The sequence below is a fragment of the Euleptes europaea genome, chromosome 15 (genome assembly GCF_029931775.1).
Source record: "Euleptes europaea isolate rEulEur1 chromosome 15, rEulEur1.hap1, whole genome shotgun sequence".
Lineage (NCBI taxonomy): Eukaryota > Metazoa > Chordata > Lepidosauria > Squamata > Sphaerodactylidae > Euleptes > Euleptes europaea.
The window spans coordinates 32,685,392-32,704,387 of NC_079326.1; the positions used below are offsets into that span (position 1 = coordinate 32,685,392).

At 41.9% G+C, this 18,996-nt stretch overlaps 1 protein-coding gene across 3 annotated transcripts in view; it reads right to left on the reverse strand.

Annotated features, from left to right (window-relative positions):
- The window catches only part of RBMS1 (RNA binding motif single stranded interacting protein 1), a 183,707-nt gene that overhangs the window by 82,348 nt on the left and 82,363 nt on the right, over nucleotides 1-18,996 (reverse strand). The window lies entirely within an intron of this gene.

Here is an 18,996-nt window from a genome sequence, read left to right on the forward strand (position 1 = left end):
AAGTCGCAGCCGACTTATAGTGACCCCTTTTTGGGGTTTTCATGGCAAGAGACTAACAGAGGTGGTTTGCCAGTGCCTTTCTCTGCATAGCAACCCTGGTATTCCTTGGTGGTCTTCCATCCAAATATTAACCAGGGCTGACCCTGCTTAGCTTCTGAGATCTGACGAGATCAGGCTAGCCTGGGCCATCCAGGTCAGGGCTCCATCCTTACTACAGAGTTCCAAATACCCTTTTTTCCACAGCAATAATCTCAGGTATGTCTTAGAAGCCTACAGAACAAGTCATTTGAAACAGTACAGATGACACAGGCTTTAAAATGCAAATACACTGCTCATAGGGGTGTATCACTAATTTGCATGTGTATATCACCCAAGTAGTACTGTTCCCTTACTTCAAACACATCTTTTAGTTTACTTGAGGAGTCATGAAGTCAGACTAAGGGCTACTCTTACTGTATTATAAATGGAAAGAGAACCTCAAAGAACGTGAACCTGTATTTAACTTATATATTTATCATGTTTATTACATTGTGTTTTAATAGATGTTAGCCGCTCCGAGCCCGGCTTTGTCCAGCATAGAAAGTGGGATAAAATTCTAATATATAAATAAATAGACAAACAAAGGTGTTGTGATTAGTCTCTTTGCCCAGGATGTAGCCTTCTTCATCTTACACCTAGGAGAAGCTACTTGGTCACCGAAATCACCACAAATTACAGATAGTTCAAGACTTGTGAAAGCATGGAAAGAAACTAGAGTGACAGGCCCTTTTGTTTATAGTGCTATGGAAAGATATAATTCTTTTTTGCTCTACTATTGGGGGTGGGGGATGTTAGGAACACTTCCAGACAAGGAGACATACTTGCTTGATGACCTATTTAGATTTCTAAGCCTCTTCCTATGCCATAGTGAGAAACCAGTCAAACATGCTGAATGGCTTGGCCCACACTGGAAGCATGCGCTTATAATTGCGTTCGCTCACATTCTTTTTCTTATTTCGTCTCTCCCTCACATTTCTCCAGTGCTGCTGCCCTAGCCCATCAAAATCTAAAATGTAAGTGCCCTGGTGCAAGTAACACAAATTTTACTTCTGCTACTCTACAGCAGAATCTACACTGATAGCATGGCTTAATCCACCAGCCTCTGTCCCAGAAGTCAATACAACCCGAGTTCTTCCTGGTTGTCGAAGCACCTTTATGCTCTATTGGGGGCTTTTTATGGAATAGTCTGAAGTAGTCCACTCTGTGTTTCCAATGCAAAAGAAAACAAATTAGACCTTCAGTGTAAATACTTAATAGAGTATCTGATGGAAGGAGAAGGAGAGGAGAAGGAAGCACCATATTATGGCTTCATTAAAATTACCCACGGAATATGTTTTCTTTCAAAACCACTCTGCAATCATGAAATTGCATCTTGTCTGTCAATTATTGTACATAAATTTGATTCAACACTGAGAAGTAAACAATTTTCAGATCCCCCCGCCCCCCAGTATATAGCTCGATGCATGTTTCAGTGCTGGAATATCATGATACACAATGGAATAGAAAGGCCTACCGACAACACTTGAGTCACATTACAGTCCTCCATTGTTGACAGCCTCCAAGTTAAGAAGGTGATCTCTGGCTAAGAAATCAGACGAATGCCTATCATATTCTGTTAGTTCCTTGCCACTCTACCAGTGGTCTTCAGCCATGATAAAGTTTGCACTGGCACAGGCACTAACCTTGATACCCACCACAAAAAGATTTGACACCAGAGTTGGAAACTGTTTACCAAGATCCGGCTAGGATCAACAATTATGAACACTGGTGCTGACATAACGCTTCAGGATGGCAGGGAGAATTTATTCTGGGAGTGTACAATCCCTATATCCAGTCTCTCAACTGCTGTTAAGAGATCACAACTATTATGGATCTACTGGCCCCAGGTTATTAGAGCATTATTTGTTTCTCAAGCTCCATTCTTCTCCAGGAAGATCAGAGATGCTTACATATGATTTCCAGGCTTCCAGGGCTGATCCAGACATACGGGTCAAGTCCTGTTTAGTTCAGAAGTACCAATGCATCGTGTGTCATCACGCCAACCTTATACCATTTCTGTACAGTCCTCTTGTTAATTCTGGAGACAGTTAATTCAAGTTCTTAAGATTACAACCATGACTTTCAAAACAGCACTGTTTGTTTCTACACAAAAGTTATCCAGTAGTACTCCCTCACTCCTGAGAGTACCGTGTCACAGGTTAAAAGCCTAGAATCCTACCTAACAGAGTAATGCAACATTCATAGTTGATTGGCGTGCTCAACAGGTGCTAATTTACAAAAGCCAGGACTTCTCCCCACTCCCATCTGAAGATAAAGAAAACCACTTCCCCTTTTGTACATGGGAATCTGCCCAAGAGGGGCCACTTTAGAAGTGATGGCAGAAGTTTGGAACAAACATGGAACTGGCTCGACCAGCTGGCTCCCAAATTTGTAAGAAAAAAAGGGCTGGGGAGAGAAAGTGCGTAGAACTCTTCCCCACCTCTTACTTGCCCCCCCCCCTTTATTGTCCCTCCAGGTGAATTCAGATAACAGAAGTAACTTGGGCTGACCAAAAAGTACTCGGGAAGAGCAACTGCAAGAAAGTCACAGGAGTGGGAATATGTATGATGGCCCTTCAGCCTTTAAAGCGGTACTATCCTCCTCTTTCTAAATGACTGGGACAGCATTATGTTTAAGCACAGGCAACAGCCATTGTTATGTCTATTAGTGTGGAACTGGGATAGAACTGCTGGCCAACACACACATGAAAGGGCCCATCTGTACCTCAGATTTGTTTGTCATCCCACACTGTATCTCTGGAAAACACACTTGTTAACTGGGTTTAGAGATCTAACAAAATGCTTAGAATCCTGAACAGGCTACAATTTACAGGGTTTCAAAGCTATGACAGCTATATGCTGGTTTAAACCCAGTATGTTTATAGTGTAGGTGTGTCCTTAGTGATGATCACATCAGTTATACACTACTTTCTGTACTCAGAATGTACCAGAAATTTCTAAATCAACTTTGCATCAGAGGCTTCAAGGCTTCCTTAGCAGATAGATGGCACAGATTTATTATTTCAAGAAATTTCCTTGGTCTGCTGTGCTCTAGTAGCTACTGATACTGAACTACTCCAAAATCTTGTTAGGGAATTAAGGTCTAACATGTTACATGCAAGTACAGAAATACCGATAGCAAGCAACCGTTCTATGAAAGTAAATTTTCCCAGATTACATTTCAGGCTGCGTAATGTTATTTTCCGGGTTTTTTGTTTTTTTTTGCTTGCAGAGACTATACACTGATTATACGAATGCAAGAACTGCCTAATATGAAGCATTAGTTGACAGTAGGAGGATTTGAAAAATCTTGCCACTGGCATTCAGCTTACGGCAAAGAATTACAGCAAAGAATTGTGAAGCGCTTGATTTAATCCACTTAACTCCCAAGACTTTCATTAGCCCAGTATTTTGACTTACTAAAGACTAGTTTATTGATTTAGTACCAAAGAGGTTCTTGACGATAACTTACAGAAAAAGGCATTGAATTTGAGAGCCCTTCACTTAAATATTGCAGGAAAATTAGAGAGTTAGTGTGGTATAATGTCTAACTAATGTTGAGGGCACGTGACATCAAATTGGGTGACCTTAGGCCAGTGTCTCTCTTGCCGACCAAACTGTGAGAAAACGGAGAAGGGGAAAAGAGCCATGACTCTCCCCTTAACTCCTCAAAGAAAGGTAGGATAGCTGGATCACTTCACCATTGCTGGTAGCAGAGTAAAAGCTCCAATACGGAGTTTGACAGGGTCATTTAGAACATGCATCCAGTAGAGGAAGGGCAGCTATGAAGGAGCTAGAAAAGATTTTGAAGTGTAAGGATGTGTCACTGGCCACCAAGACTAGATTAATTCATGCCATCATATTCCCTATTACTATGTATGGGTGTGAAAGTTGGACAGTGAAGAAAGCTGATAGGAAGAAAATAGATTCCTTTGAAATGTGGTGTTGGAGAAGAGTGTTACGGATTCTGTGGACTGCCAAAAAAACAAATCAGTGGGTTATAGATCAAATCAAGCCTGAACTGACCCTAGAAGCTAAAATGACTAAACTGAGGCTATCGTATTTTGGTCACGTCATGAGACGACACGAGTCACCCGAAAAGACAGTCATACTAGGAAAAGTTGAGGGCAGCAGGAAAAGAGGAAGACCCAACAAGAGATGGACTGACTCAATAAAGGAAGTCACAGCCTTCAATTTGCAAGATCTGAGCAAGGCAGTCAAAGATAGGACATTTTGGAGGACTTTCATTCATAGGGTTGCCATGAGTCGGAAGCGACTTGACGGCACTTAACACACACACACATCCAGTAGAGATACAAAACACATTAAATGCACGTAAAATCACATACACTTTAAGAACATCTGGAATATACGCAGGGCCTGCTTGGTTAACCTAAACTTCATTTTGTAAAAGCACTAAACACAAAATGCTTTAATATGTAACTTAGTTGACACTATGCAAAATAGTATCAGTACATCCTAAATTTAAAAAACATCTACACAACATTAATGATGGATATGCAAGCTGCAGCATCTAATGGTATCTTTTAGTCACTTGACAAATAACCATGGAACTTGGAAATAAAAGCCATCACCATTTTGTATTTGGCCTCCAAAATTCCAAAAAGCAGGTTTATTGTTCAAAACTTTAGAGGTTTTTTTTTGAGCAGAAGACCAGAGGAGGAGTTTCAGAGAAAATGGAAACCGTATTATGACTATGTGTAACCGCATAATGGCTATCGGGAGTTAGATAATCAGAATGTTAATATCGGTTGCTTAGAGAGACTGCAAGAATAAGAGGGGTAGTATAAAGCAGAAGTCTGTAAGCAGTTATGTGATTAGTTTTAAATTGAGTTTATACATTGATAAAATAATAACCAATGTTATATAGCCAGTAATGATAATGGGCAGTAAGAATATCAGTCTTTTATTTGAAGCATTCTTAATGGCTCTAAATATATGCTCCCTTTGGAAGGTATGATGTTTTGTATGTATGGGTTTGTATGTGTTTTATTCTTTTATTTCAATAAAAAACTGGGGGGGGACACTTTAGCTTTCCCCCTTATTAACGCATGCTAATAATCTCCACTGGTTGTTAGAAACCATTTACGAGTACTCAAGGCAACAGAAACATTTAATAAGTATTCAATGATGGTTTGAAAAAAAACTCTTAAAAAGGCCTTATCCATATTTGTAAAATGAAATCACCTATTGTTTTTACAGTTAGCTTCTCCTTCTAGGGCACTGTTTGTATTAGATAAATTAATCAATACATTTCGAGGATGGTGCAGAGTTGTTTTCTGTTGCCCCAGAAGGTCGGACCAGAACCGACGGGTTGAAATTAAATCAAAAGAGCTTTCAGCTAAACATTAGGAAGAACTTCCTGGCAATTAGAGCAGTTCCTCATTGGAACAGGCTTCCTCAGGAGGTGGTGGAGGTTTTAAAGCAGAGGCTAGATGGCCATCTGCCATTAATGGTGACTCTGTGAACTTAGGCAGATCATGAGAGGGAGGGCAGGAAGGGTTGCATCAGTGTTTGACTCTTGTGGCCCTTTCTTACATGCCCAGGGAAATGCTGATCGCCACTATGGGGTCAGGAAGCAATTTTCCTCCAGGCCAGATTAGCCAGGGATCCTGGAGGTTTTCTGTTGTTGTTGCCATCTTCTGAACATGGAATAGGGGTCACTGGGGGTGTGGGGGGAGGTAGTTGTGAATTTCCTGCATTGTGCAGGGGATTGGACTAGATGACCCTGTAGGTCCCTTCCAATTCTATGCTTTTATGATTTAACCAGCTAAATATTTAAATGGCAGATCTGAACCTGACTTAATTTTTGGAAATGAAGTTCAAGAACAAACTGCTGAGATAGCTGTGCAAACAGACTGGGTCTCTGCACCTCACCAGAAGAACTGGATTAGATACAGCAGGCCAGAAATGCTAATGGGCCACCCACTGGTCAGTCACTTGAATTAAATCAAGTACAGTACAGCAGCCCTATAAATAGCTACATGCCGGGTTACCTATGGCAAGTAAGTATTTCTTCAACATGACCAGGCCAGGAATCTTTAGGAAGCCTGCCTCTCCATCACCTCTTTTAAATCAGCAATCATCAATAACTGGTGTTGGGTGTAGACTTAAAAAAATGTGCACTGGTAATGGCTTTGGTAGACTTACTTGCAAGGTTATAGAAATGGATGTTTGTTTTGCAACTATTCCATAACAGGTCAAAAAACCCTGAAAGGATTGATCGCTAAACAAGCAAGAGGTACTACTTGTAGGTCTACATTTATGAAACTTACAGCTGAAATGAATGGGCTTAGGCTGGAGTAACCCTCTTTAGGATTGCACTCTTAGTTATAAAGCCTGACGACTTATGCTTGAGTTTTTAAAACAGTGGGGTTACTGCATTATGTATTCACAGCGATGTATTAAGAGTTTGAAAATGTTATAAAAAACATCGCTTTAAAAGGGTTTTTGGATACCATGGCTAAAAAATGGTTGGAAGATGTATTCACAGCTAAAGAGGCCAAAGTGCAAACAGTGTTTTTTATAACATTTTCAAACTCTTGCTAATCCCAGGAACCATGGAGAATGAAGTCTTTTGTTTTATCAAGGTTGTTGTTCTGATTGGCGTACCAAAGGTTTAGATGGTTAACCTTTTACTTCTGAACTCTGTAGATCCAAACTGAGTCACAGGCAACTGAAGCACAATGATACATACTTTTCAAGCGTCATGTAATAATACATATTGAAGACAAGCTAATATTAGGTAGGAAGCATCTACACAATTTGATTGAAACACAACGCATAGTTAAATTATGGAACTCCCTGCCCCAGGATGTGGTGATAGCTACCAACTTGGAAGACTTTAAGAGGAAAGTGGACATGTTTACGGAGGATAGGGCTATCTATGGCTACTAGTCAAAATGAATCCTGGTTATGATGTATACCTACACTCTCTAGTATCAGAGGAGCAGGCCTATTGTATTAGGCTCTGTGAAATACAAGCAAGATAATGCTGCAATCATCTCGCTTATGGGCTTCCTAGAGGCACCTGGTTGGCTATCATGTGAACAGACTGCTGGACTTGATGGGCCTTGGTCTGATCCAGCATGGCTTTCTTATGTTCTTACATGGAAACTCTTGAAGCTCGCAGGTGTCTTCACGTAGAAAACTGCTCATGTGCCATAAGGATCAGGAGATTTTCTCCACTCGGCTGATGTGTTACAGTGGCACAAAGAAATATTTATTAACCTGCTTTCTTACAATCCAGCTAAGACCCAAGAAGAGAAGAGCAACAATCAAAACAGGAATACCAATGGATGCCAACTCTTGCCTTGGAACAAAACTGCCTAAAAGGCCTGCATAAAAACATGGTGTTGTCTAACTTCTAAAATTATCAAGCCACCAGATCTCACACCTTGGAGAAGATAAATCTTAATGCTAGATTTCTACCTATTTTCCCTCCACATAGTTTTGAGGGTCCAGTGACCCCAGGAGCAAGTCTTAGGGACATAGCAGGCAGGGAAATGTGGCCAAACTTCAGTACATATGCTTCTTCAGACTCATTACTCTGGATCCATCTCCAAGTAACCTTCTTGACTTTAAGGTCTGAGTACTAGATTTTATTTCTTTAAGTATTACTTGTAAGGTACTGTGAGTGCTATTTTATTAGAAAGACAAGAAATCTTCTAAATCGACACAATAAATATAGCTTTATTCTTGTTAATTGGGAACAATCAGGAAATGGAGAATTGATCACTACATGGTCTTAAAAAACTCAGAGCTTCAAAAACCTTGAGCAGTACCACTTTCACCACTGTAATGACAGTAATAAGTAGACCAGTAAAGAGCTCATGCATGTATACAACTTAATCCCCATATGTTTGGGCACACACTTTTTTAAAAGCAACGTAAACAAAACAGAAGACACAGCAGCTACTGTGTCAGCCAGAAAACCCATCTGTGGTCTAATCCTGTGACAAACAACGTAGCAGCAATCCCACTGCCACCAACACTATGGAGTTTGCCAAAAAAACAGATGCATCTTATAACAGATATCCTTGGCATAGCATTTTTGTCTCATAATGGTTGTTGTAAATGAAAGAAAAATTACAGGAATCAAATATAGTTTCCTGAGGTCAGCCATTCATAAAAAGTGTAGTAAAAATATTTTACTAATATAGGATCATTTTAATAGTGACGTAGATTCCCATTGACGAGTCCATGATTTCTGCCAACTGAATTATTTCATAGGTAATTCAGACAATTAAGGAGGATAAGAATGTAAGAACATAAGGAAAGCCATGCTGGATCAAACCAAGGCCCACCAAGTCCATCAGTCTGTTCACACAGTGTTCAACCAGGTGCCTCTAGCAAGCCCACAAACAAAGACGACTGCACCAGCATTATCCTGCCTCTGTTCCAAAGCACCTAATATAACAGGTATGCTCCTCTCATCCTGGAGAGAATAGGTATGCATCCTGACTAGTAGCCATTTTGACTAGTAGCCATGAATAGCCCTCTCCTCCATGAACACGTCCACTCTCCTCTTAATGCCTTCCAAGTTAGCAGCCATCCTTGGGGCAAGGAGTTCCACAATTTAACTATGCATTGTGTGAAGAAATAAATATATTGGATAATCCAAGCAATTTATTTATATTCTGTGCCCCATTTTACAACACCATTTCCTGTCCTCATAACAACCATCCTGAGGTAGGTTAGGCTGAGAGAGACTGACTGTCCCAAGCTCAGTCAGCAAACTTCCATGGCAAAGTGGGGATATGAACCTGAGTTTCTCATATCTAGTCCAACACTCTATCCACTACACCACACTACCTCTCAATCCTGTTTGTTTGCTTTCAATGTGGAACCTTTGCCTCACCCTGAAAACCTTAACAGAACAAAACAAAAAACTATTACCCATAAGCCGCTTTTCAGAATAAAAATCATGTGCAGTTAAACCATTACTTTCCTAAACATTTGTTCTGAATTTCACATTAGTGCCTGCAATGTTTAATTTTAAAAACAACAAGTCCTTTGTGCTTCAGCAGAGACTTAAACAAATTAAATGAATTTAAACATTTTTCCCCTCCATGCAGAGAAATGCATGGTCTCCATCATGGTGCTCTTGTTCTTTTGAAAGTATTATTTTTCCTCACTTCCCAGTCTTAACAAAGGCAGACTAGCATTAAGTCTTCCTCACTTTGCATTTAATCTGGATCCAGATTTCAATAAATGAAAATACAAACAAATGAAAATACAAATGAAAATACAGATACAAAACAGCACAACATTGAACTTTCTAGCAATCCTTGGTAAATCAGCAGCCCAAAATAGATTAAACATTAAAAATGTTTCAAGGAATACAATGAGTAGAGGGTTTACTGCTCTGAAAATTAAACAGGTGGAAATGGTATTTTATTTCCATTGGCAAAAGTAGTCATTTAAAAGGATTTGCAAAACATCTGACACTTACAAGATTCTGCTTAAGGCCTATGAAAGAACACTGTAAACTATGAAACATGGAAAGGAAACCATAACGCACAGTTCAGTTTCCATAGAGTAATACATATGTTTATATTTACTTTAGCATAAGGAATTTAGGGTGGCACACATAGTGCTGCTGACAGGATGAAATGCAAAACCCTATGAGAGAATAAACATTTCATAGGTTAATCTATTACATTTTAATCCCACACTTTCTCCAAGCAGCTCAGGGGTACCATGCAATTATTCCCATTCTTCCACTATTTTATCCTTGTAGCAATATATCTTAGCCAGGGATATAGTGAGCTTCATAGTAGGGGGCCAATATGAATTAGGGTCGCTCTGATTTTCTCTACCTTTAAGGAGTCTCAAAGTGGCTTACAATCACCTTCCCTTCCTCTCCCCACAACAAATTGTGAGGTAGGTGGGGCTGAGAGGGTTCTGAGAGAACTGTGACTATCCAAGGTCCCCCCGCAAGCTTCATGTGGAGGAATGGAAAAACAAACCCGGTTCACCAGGTTAGAGTCCAGCGCTCATGTGGAGGAGTGGGGAATCAAACCCGGTTCTCCAGATTAGATTCCACTGCTCTTAACTACTACACCACGCTGGCTCTCTGCCAAGTACTTAAAGAAAGACATAATTACACATCCACTTTTCATTAACGGATATCAAGGTAGGGTTTTCAAGGAATTACACCAGAGAGCTCGCATTTGATTAATTATTTGCAAAATACACATGCACACACCAGGTCTAGTAAGCCATCTACCATGCTCTCCGAAGTTAGGTTGGGCAAGCTCAACAATTTCAAATTTCTGACTCCAAATAATTCATAATGACCACATAAGATTTTTTTTTTTGCTCATCAGCCCTTTACACGTTTTATGCATCAACTAAATTTCCTAACTTTCTGCAAATCATTTCTCACTTTGAGTGACAGACTGGTTTTAAAAAGCCATTGCAACACTTCCTCTTAACTTAGAAACCATGAATCACTGGGAAATTAGAAAGAAACACTGGAACTGGAAACTCTACGTAACACTACCCATTTGAACTGCACTAAGCCAGTCCCTTTGGCGTGAATTACATTTGTAAAGGAACAATTCCTTTTACAACGCATAGTAAATTAGAAGAATTTTGTCAAAAGATATGAAATTAAAAATCTACCCCCAAACTTCAGCATCTAATGAAATAACAATAAGTTATTGTTCCAGCCATTGGAGAATATTAGGAGACTTGTGTGTGTGTGTGTGTGTGTGTGTTACAAGATTTTAGCTAAAACCAGCTGTTTAAAAAGCATTATCTAAGTACCTTAAAAAGTGGCATACATTTAAGACAAACTGCCACTTACATCTAACATGTTTCAGGACTCTATCTTTTGGCTTGTGATTCAACTCAAGCAATGCTCAAGACGTCTATGGAAAAACTATGTGAGTGATTAACCCAATTTCTCAGTAGCAACTGAGCATTATCTTCTTTCAGTTGAGAAGATTACAAGCCACTTGTGTGTATTGTATGAAGTTCTATCATGTAAAGCCATTAAATATTATTAAATATAGCCACCATGATCCATGCAACGGTCACCTCCAGATTAGACTACTGTAACTCACTCTCACCTTTGAACCTGACCTGGAAATTCCAACTGGTCCAGAATGCAGCGGCTCAGGTCCTTACTGGAACCCCGTGGAAAGCACATATAACACCTGTGCTCCACCAGCTGCACTGGCTCCAGATTGAGGCATTGGTACTAACCTTTAAAGCAGTATATGGTCTGGGACTGTCGTATCTACAGGACCGCATCTCCCGTTATGACCTCCAAAGAGTGTTGCGTTCAGCAAACAACAACCTTCTGGTGGTTCCTGGCCCCAAACATATCCAGCTTCCCTTGGCTAGGGCTTTTTCGGCCTTGGCCTTAGCCTGGTGGAACTTTCTGACAAATGAGACTTGGGCCCTGCAGGACCTAGTACAATTCTGCTGGGCCTGCAAGACGGAGATGTTCCACCAGGCTTATGGTTGAGGACAGCAACGGTTTTATATCAACTGGCCTCCCTCTCCTCCCTTTTCCTTTCCTGTTCCCCTCCCTTCCTTTTCATCTGTTCCCTTGACCTTTTCCTTGTCCCTGTTTATGGCCCCCCCATTGACATCTTTGTCAGCTCCCCTACTCTGCATTTGCATGGTCTCTCTACAGAACTGAAATTGAAAGCACCAACTGAGAGCCATGACTAGGGCACTATTTGTTAGCCTTAATTTGTGTGATTATATTCTAATTGAATTTTATAAGGTACTTATATTTTTAAATTGTATTTATTTTGTCATCCGCCCTGAGCCTGGCTTAGGTTGGGGTAGAAATATTTTTTTAAAAAAATTAAAACAACAACAACAAACAAATGGGTACAACTCTGCTGGTTAGAAAACAAATGAGGTTGTTGTAATCTAATATCCCCCTTAGTGAACTGTACATGGTGGCATCAAAGAGAGGGAGGAAAGAGGCAGACCATTGTTTCAGGACATGAAAAACCTTATGGCTTTTCACAGTAGTCTTAAAATGGAGTACATGAGGTATTGTAGATTAGATGGACCTGGATGCTACACAGATTTTAAGATGGTGCAAAGGCTACTGGGACAGAAATGCAAAAAAAGAAAAAAGGCATGCTTCTTTTGGGAATATAGAAGCCAGCAGTTAATCAAAGAGCTGTTCTGGTATATGCAATCACAAGCAGGAACAAACTCCAGACACACATTCAACCAGCACCATTATTGCTAGCATAAGATCCAAACCAGGTGATCAGCACTTGCCAATAGAATGTAACCAGTTCCAGCAAAAATCAAAGGGCAACATACAGATAACCAACAGCCCATTCATGAGAGCCACAGCAACCAGGGATGACCTGGCCGCAGTGCTGCCGTGGTGCCTCCAATGAGGTTGTGAGGTCATCACGGTCAGAAAAAAGGGGGATTTTTTTTAAAAAAAATGAAAATGGGGGGAAATGCCCCATTGCAAACAGTGATGCTACACCACCAAACATGGTGTTGCAGCAACACTGTTGGATTAGGGGGTGTACCCAGTGTGAAAGGGGTTAGGAAGCTGCCTAGCGGCAGCTCCACCCCCACCCATAACACCCCAGGAACGCCTCCCAGTACACCAGTGTGGGGACGTGGCTGAGAGAACACCGGAGGGAAGCTGCACCGGCATCCGAGGGCAGTGCTGCTGCAGCGGTCCCAGGGGGGCGGTGCAAGTGGCCCCAGCTGGCATCCTTGCCTGTTTGCACGGGGCAAGTGGCATGGATGCTGTCATAGGGGTCAAGCCAACTCCAAAGGAGCCCCCCCCCCCGGAATGCACTGAAAATGGGGAATTCCATGAAGGAATTAGAATTGGCTGTAAGTCAGTGGCATTTTTAGGACAAACAAGGGGAGTTACAATCCTAAACAGAAGATCAGTAAAAGAATCAGCTATAGGTAACTTAGCCATAGGGTACCACGCATCTAATAGTAAGCAATGGAAGTAGCACACCTCAGAAATATAGTGGCAAAAGGGTAGACAGGATAAATAGCAATGTTACCAATTGCAAAGGGATTTTTCAAAACTGACTGTACAACAACAAAATCCAGACACTCACCCACATTCTGGACTTTCTCAGGTCACCATTAAAAAAACCTGACTGAACTCAAAGGCCAAAAACTGTTGGTTAATTTAACATGTCTGATAAAAACCATCATGCTGCTTGCTGGTCCTCCATCTTGAGGTCTTGATGTACTCAGGACACTTGAGTAATGAATGCACACATTTAGGATTGAGATGCCCCGAACTGGATGGCTCAGGCTAGCCTGACCTTGTCAGATCTTGGAAACTAACTGGGGTCGGCCCTGGTTAGTATTTGGGTGGGAAGTCCAGGGTTGCAACACAGAGGAAGTCAATGGCAAACCACCTCTGTTAGTCTCCTGCCTTGAAAACCCTATGGGGTCACCATAAGTCAGCTGAGACTTGACGGCGCTTTACACGCACACAGGATTGAGATAACAGCAGCACTGAGCAAGACGGAGACATATGTTTGGCAGGGGTGTTTACTATATTAAAAAGAGTTGTGTAAGAGACGTCCTGCAGACATACCATGAATAAAAATTCAATCACTCCAACTTCTCAGAGCTAGACTGTTTATGTATATGAGTTTCTCAATACATAGTTCTTACATAGTTCTCCAGCTGGGCTTGCTGTATCTCAATACTAACATTGTATTTATGCAGCAGTAAAACGCTTTATGCCGACAGTTATTAACATATGGACGAATTGAGTTATAAGAAATGTATCACTTGAAATAGATACCACCTGAGTATGACGTTAAGGGAAGCACATGAAAGATTGCTACCTACCATTACAATCAATTTAAAAACAGTTTTTGTTAGTGGGGGAACAGGGACGACAAGGAAGTCAGAAAGTACAGAAGATGCCACTGCAGAGGAGAAAGCTAATATTTTCCTAAAGTATTTTGGCACACATTGTACCATCAAGCACAGATAGTTTTACTTCGTCATACTCAGGTGATTGTTTCCCACAACCCACCACTTTTAAAAACAGAGTTTAAGACAATATGGACAGGAAGCAAACAGGAAGGGAAAAAATCCAGGCACATGTTTGCACAGGTGCATATATCTGACGCTGGTCAGTCAGTGAGAACAGAATTATCCTTCTTTCCTCCCCTCAGAAGCTGAATGGTTGGTGCAGCTGTGCATTGGCTTCAACAAGGGTACACCATGAACACAACACATAGTTAAATTGTGGAACTCCCTGCCCCAGGATGAGGTGAAGGCTGCCAACTTGGAAGGCTTTAAGAGGGGAGTGGACATGTTTATGGAGGAGAGGGCTATTAATGGCTACTAGTAAAAACAGATACTAGTCATGTGCTCTCCAGGATCAGAGGAGCAGGCCTATTATATTAGGTGCTTTGGAAAACAGGCAGGATAATGCTGCTGCAGTTGTCTTGCTTGTGGGCTTCCTAGAGAGACTGCTGGACTTGATGGACTTTGGTCTGATCCAGCAAGGCTTTTTCTTATGTTCTTAACACATAATGAAGACTAGTATGTAAAGCCAAGACTTACCTTGCCACAAGTGGCAAAGCAGAATTGCCCGCAAGTGACATTACAGAGATGCTTTGGCAAGCTGAAAAGAGAGAATTGGTCCATCACTGCTCCCGCACACTAGATTTTAACTGCAATGTTATGAATGTTTACTTAGAAGTATCATAAACTCAATGGGACTTACTCCCAAGCATATGTTTAACATTCCAGTTTCAAAGCACCAGAAATTACAAGTTTTGCTGCTACAAGCCACAAGCACTTCACAAATCACCACTCTTGCCTGCAGGTGTGAGAGGTCCCATTCCCACTCTTCACTGCAGTTCCCTCTGCCATCAATAAACCTCCCCCAGCTCCTTGTAATGCCTTTTTAGGGATCACAGGGGGCTGCTGAGAGAAGGGGAAGAATATCTCTACCACAAGAGCCATGCACTTGCAGGCTACAGATTCCAAACTACAGTTATGTATTGGAAGCTGACTGTAAAAGTCCACCCCAATAAGCTGGTAATTTCTGTACACTCACTGAAAATGCTTCAATAAAGGTACAGTGTGTTACCCTGCACCTGTGTACACCTCACCATTTATGACTCTTCCTATTGAACAATGCTTTTGTTTTGGCTTGCTCTTCACGAACATACTGTTGAATACTGAAGATCAGGGGTGACAAACATATGGCCCATGGGCCGCATCCGGCCCGCAGAGGGATTTTCTCTGGCCCGCGGACCCAAGGCAGCTAGTTCCCCTTTCCCCCCTCCCCTGACCTTTTCTGAGCTTCCCGGAGCCGCTGTGGCCCCACATGCCAGCAAGAAGCCTTCCCTGTCCCTCCCAGGCATGCATGGGCCACCCGCTGAGGCCCCGCGTGCCAGCTGAAAGCCTTCCCTGTCCCTCCCGGGTGCACATGGGCCGCCTGCTGAGGCCCCGCATGCCAGCCTGAAGCCTTCCCCCACCACCACCCCGTGAGTGCACGGGCTGGAGCAGCCCAGCAAGCACAGCCAAGATCCTTCCCCCCTCCCTTTCTGGGCTTCCTAAGCCCAGCCAAGATCCTTCCCCCCCCTCACTCTTTGTCTTTCTCTCTTTCATTCTCTTTTTCTGTCCTTCTGTCTCCTTTTATTTATTTATTTCCCTTTCTTTCTCTACCTTTTTCTGTCTCTCTCCCTCTGTCCTTTACTTTCTTTCCCTCCCCTTCCTTTTCTTCCCTCCCCTTCTTTCTTTTTCTTTATTTCTTTCCCTCCCTCCTCCTCCCCCTCTCTCTTATCTGTTTCACTTTTTCTGTCTCTCTCTTTCTCCCTCTTTATTTCTCTTTCTCCCTGTCTTTCTGGACTGGGAGAGCGCTGCAGAGTCACCAGTCTAGGAAGCCAGTCCTCCCCGAGTCCAGATCTGGGCTGGTGAGTCTGCTGCAGGCATTCCAGCCAAGGCAACCATGCCCCCCCCCCCAGTCCAGATCTGGGCTGGTGAGCCCAGTGCAGGTTTGCCAGCCAAGGCAGCCACCCCCCTGGTTTAAAAAAAATTAACAAAATTAATGGCAGAGACTAGAGATACAAACTTCATAGAAGACACTTTTAAAGTCAATTAATTTTATTTTTTATTTAAAATACAAACATGCTTTACAAAATAATAAGACTGTTAAATAAAAGAAAATACTGTAAAAATGATATTATTGTAAAGTTGTTTGTGTTTTAAGTAAAAAACAATATTATTAATTGAATTTGCCTGTGTCTTTTGTAAAGTTTGTATCACTAGTATCTGGCATTACATTTTATGGTATTTATTTATTTATTTATGTATATACACATGGCCCGGCCCGACCAAGTGACATTTATGTCATACCCAGCCCTCCTAACAAATGAGTTCGACACCTCTGCTGAAGATCTTCTGTTAGTAATTTATTTCATGTTCAAACTTTAAAAGTATTGAACTTAAAATATATTGCAACTTGGCCAGGAACGTAGGGTTAGAACAGGACAAAACCCAAATAAGCCAACTCGAAAAGTGCTGGCCCAGGCAGCAGTCATACTAGAACTGCCAACGCCTAGCGCCAAATTGGTTGGAAGCTTGTAAATCAACTTAAAGCACATAATTTTAATCTAATTGCATGCCAGCTTTATCTAGATCAAGATCGAGTGGGTAGGTTAATAGCAGAGGATGACAGAAGCATGGATTTAGAAAAATTCTAATTAAACCTGTACTAGGTGGACAGGAGTATTCTCTGTGCCAGTTTTATCCTCCTTGCTAAATTAACAAAGGGTTCTCCACCCACTTCTCTCCCCTGCCGGTAGTACATCCCTTCCTTTTCCTGTTGCATCAGGAAACTGCAAACTGAAAGGCTTCTGCAGGGCGCAGCTAAATTTACCATCTTAGAATGCAACAATCACACACGCCTTGTTCTGATGGTAATTGTTTCAACCCTTTATTTCCACTCACTCAAGTGTAACCTCTCAAACATCTTGCCTTATGCAGGAGATTATTATTTTGCCAAATATCCCTTTGTCAAACTGCTCTTTTGTTACAGCTGCTTAACGGTATAAAAGCAGAGATCTTACAGACATGAACACTTTTGGGCAGTAAACTATTGTGGTATTTCACTCGCACTCTCATTCCTGTGAGGAACATTTACCTATTAGGCAAAATAGTATATCATGGTTCAAGGAGGCTTACAACAATAATTAAAAACATTTTCAGATTAAACCAAAATAAAATCTCTCCCCTCTCCCCGCCTGCCGTCCAAATCATAAGAAAAGCCATGCTAGATCAGACCAAGGCCCATCAAGTCCAGCAGTCTGTTCACACAGTGGCCAACCAGGTACCTCTAGGAAGCCCCCAAACAAGACACCTGCAGCAACACCAGGATCCTGCCTGTGTTCCACAGCACCTAATATATTCGGCATGCTCCTCTAATCCTGGAGAGAATAGCTATGCATCATGACTAGTATCCCATTTTTAATAGTAGCCATGAATAGCCCTCTCCTCCATGAACATGTCCACTCCCCTCTTAAAGCCTTCCAAGTTGGTAGCCATCACCACATCCTGGGGCAGGGATTTAACTGAGTTGTGTGAAGAAGAAATATTTCCTTTATCAGTTTTGAATCTCTCACCCTCCAGCTTCAGCAGATGACCCCGTGTTCTAGTATTATGAGATCCCCTTGAAAGCCATGATAAACAAGCCGGTCTTGCAGTGCCTCCTAAAGATCTCAAGGGAGGGGACCCCCCTCACCTCTTCAAGGAGTCCGTTCCACAGAGCCACAATGCAAGAGGCCCTGTCTCTGATTGATGCCAGATGGGTCACTCGAAGTCGTGGGATAGCCAACGGATGGCTGCCCGATGTCTCCAGTTGGCACACAGGGACATACGGAAGGGGATGGTTATTCAACTATGTGGGTCTGAGGTCATGAAGGTCTTTAAAATTATAATACCCTGCTGTACGGTGGTGGTGGTGGAAAGCGCTGTCAAGTCGCAACTGACTTATGGCAACCCCATAAGATTTTCAAGGCAAGAGACATTCACAGGTGGTTTGCCTGCCTCTGTGTGGCAACCCTGCACTTCCTTGGTGGTCTCCCATCCAAATACTAACCAACTCTGCTTAACTTCTAAGATCAGGCTAGCCTGCATCATTCAGGTCAGCGACACTGTACGATACTGACACTTAATCCTGATTTATTCCTACAGACATGCATATACAAAGAACCAAGTGCTACCAAGAGTACTGATAGTATTTAGTTGTAGGAACTCTCAAGAGTTACAGTCTAAGCCCACTGAAGCCAAGAGGTTTAGAAAGATGTAACTGCTGTTAGGGTTGCAGTATAAACCCCGTTGTAGAAACAATTTGTTTGCAGGCTTCAGTAAAACCCCTCGGCCACCTGGATATGAGAAACAGATTCCTTACAAAGGCCAAACCACTGAACCATGCCAGTATTACTTTTCCTCTTCCTCAACCTATTGTGAACATGCATACTGGAGGCACTTGTGGGAGATATGCATTTCACTATGTTTGGCAAAACGATGGAAACTGGTCAGCCAATCTGGTCAAATGGCTTGCCAGCAAAATAATCTCTTAAGTACATCTACCCCCATTGAGGTCATATGGTATGTGTATGAATAAAATAATGTCACAAGAAGTAAAAAGGTTGAGACTTTTGGCAGGCGCTCACAGACCAACACAGAACAGAGTTGAACATTGTGACAGATTAGCACCTCACTGAAATATGGAATATTTCAAAGGAAATAGTAACTCAAAAGTATTATAACGGTTAAGCACCCAAAAGGGAAGGCAAGTGTACGCACATCTGTAATGCAGGGCACACTTATCCCAAGAAAAGAGGGATCCATACCCAGCTGTAACATACATATGCACTCACCGTGAAGATTATTC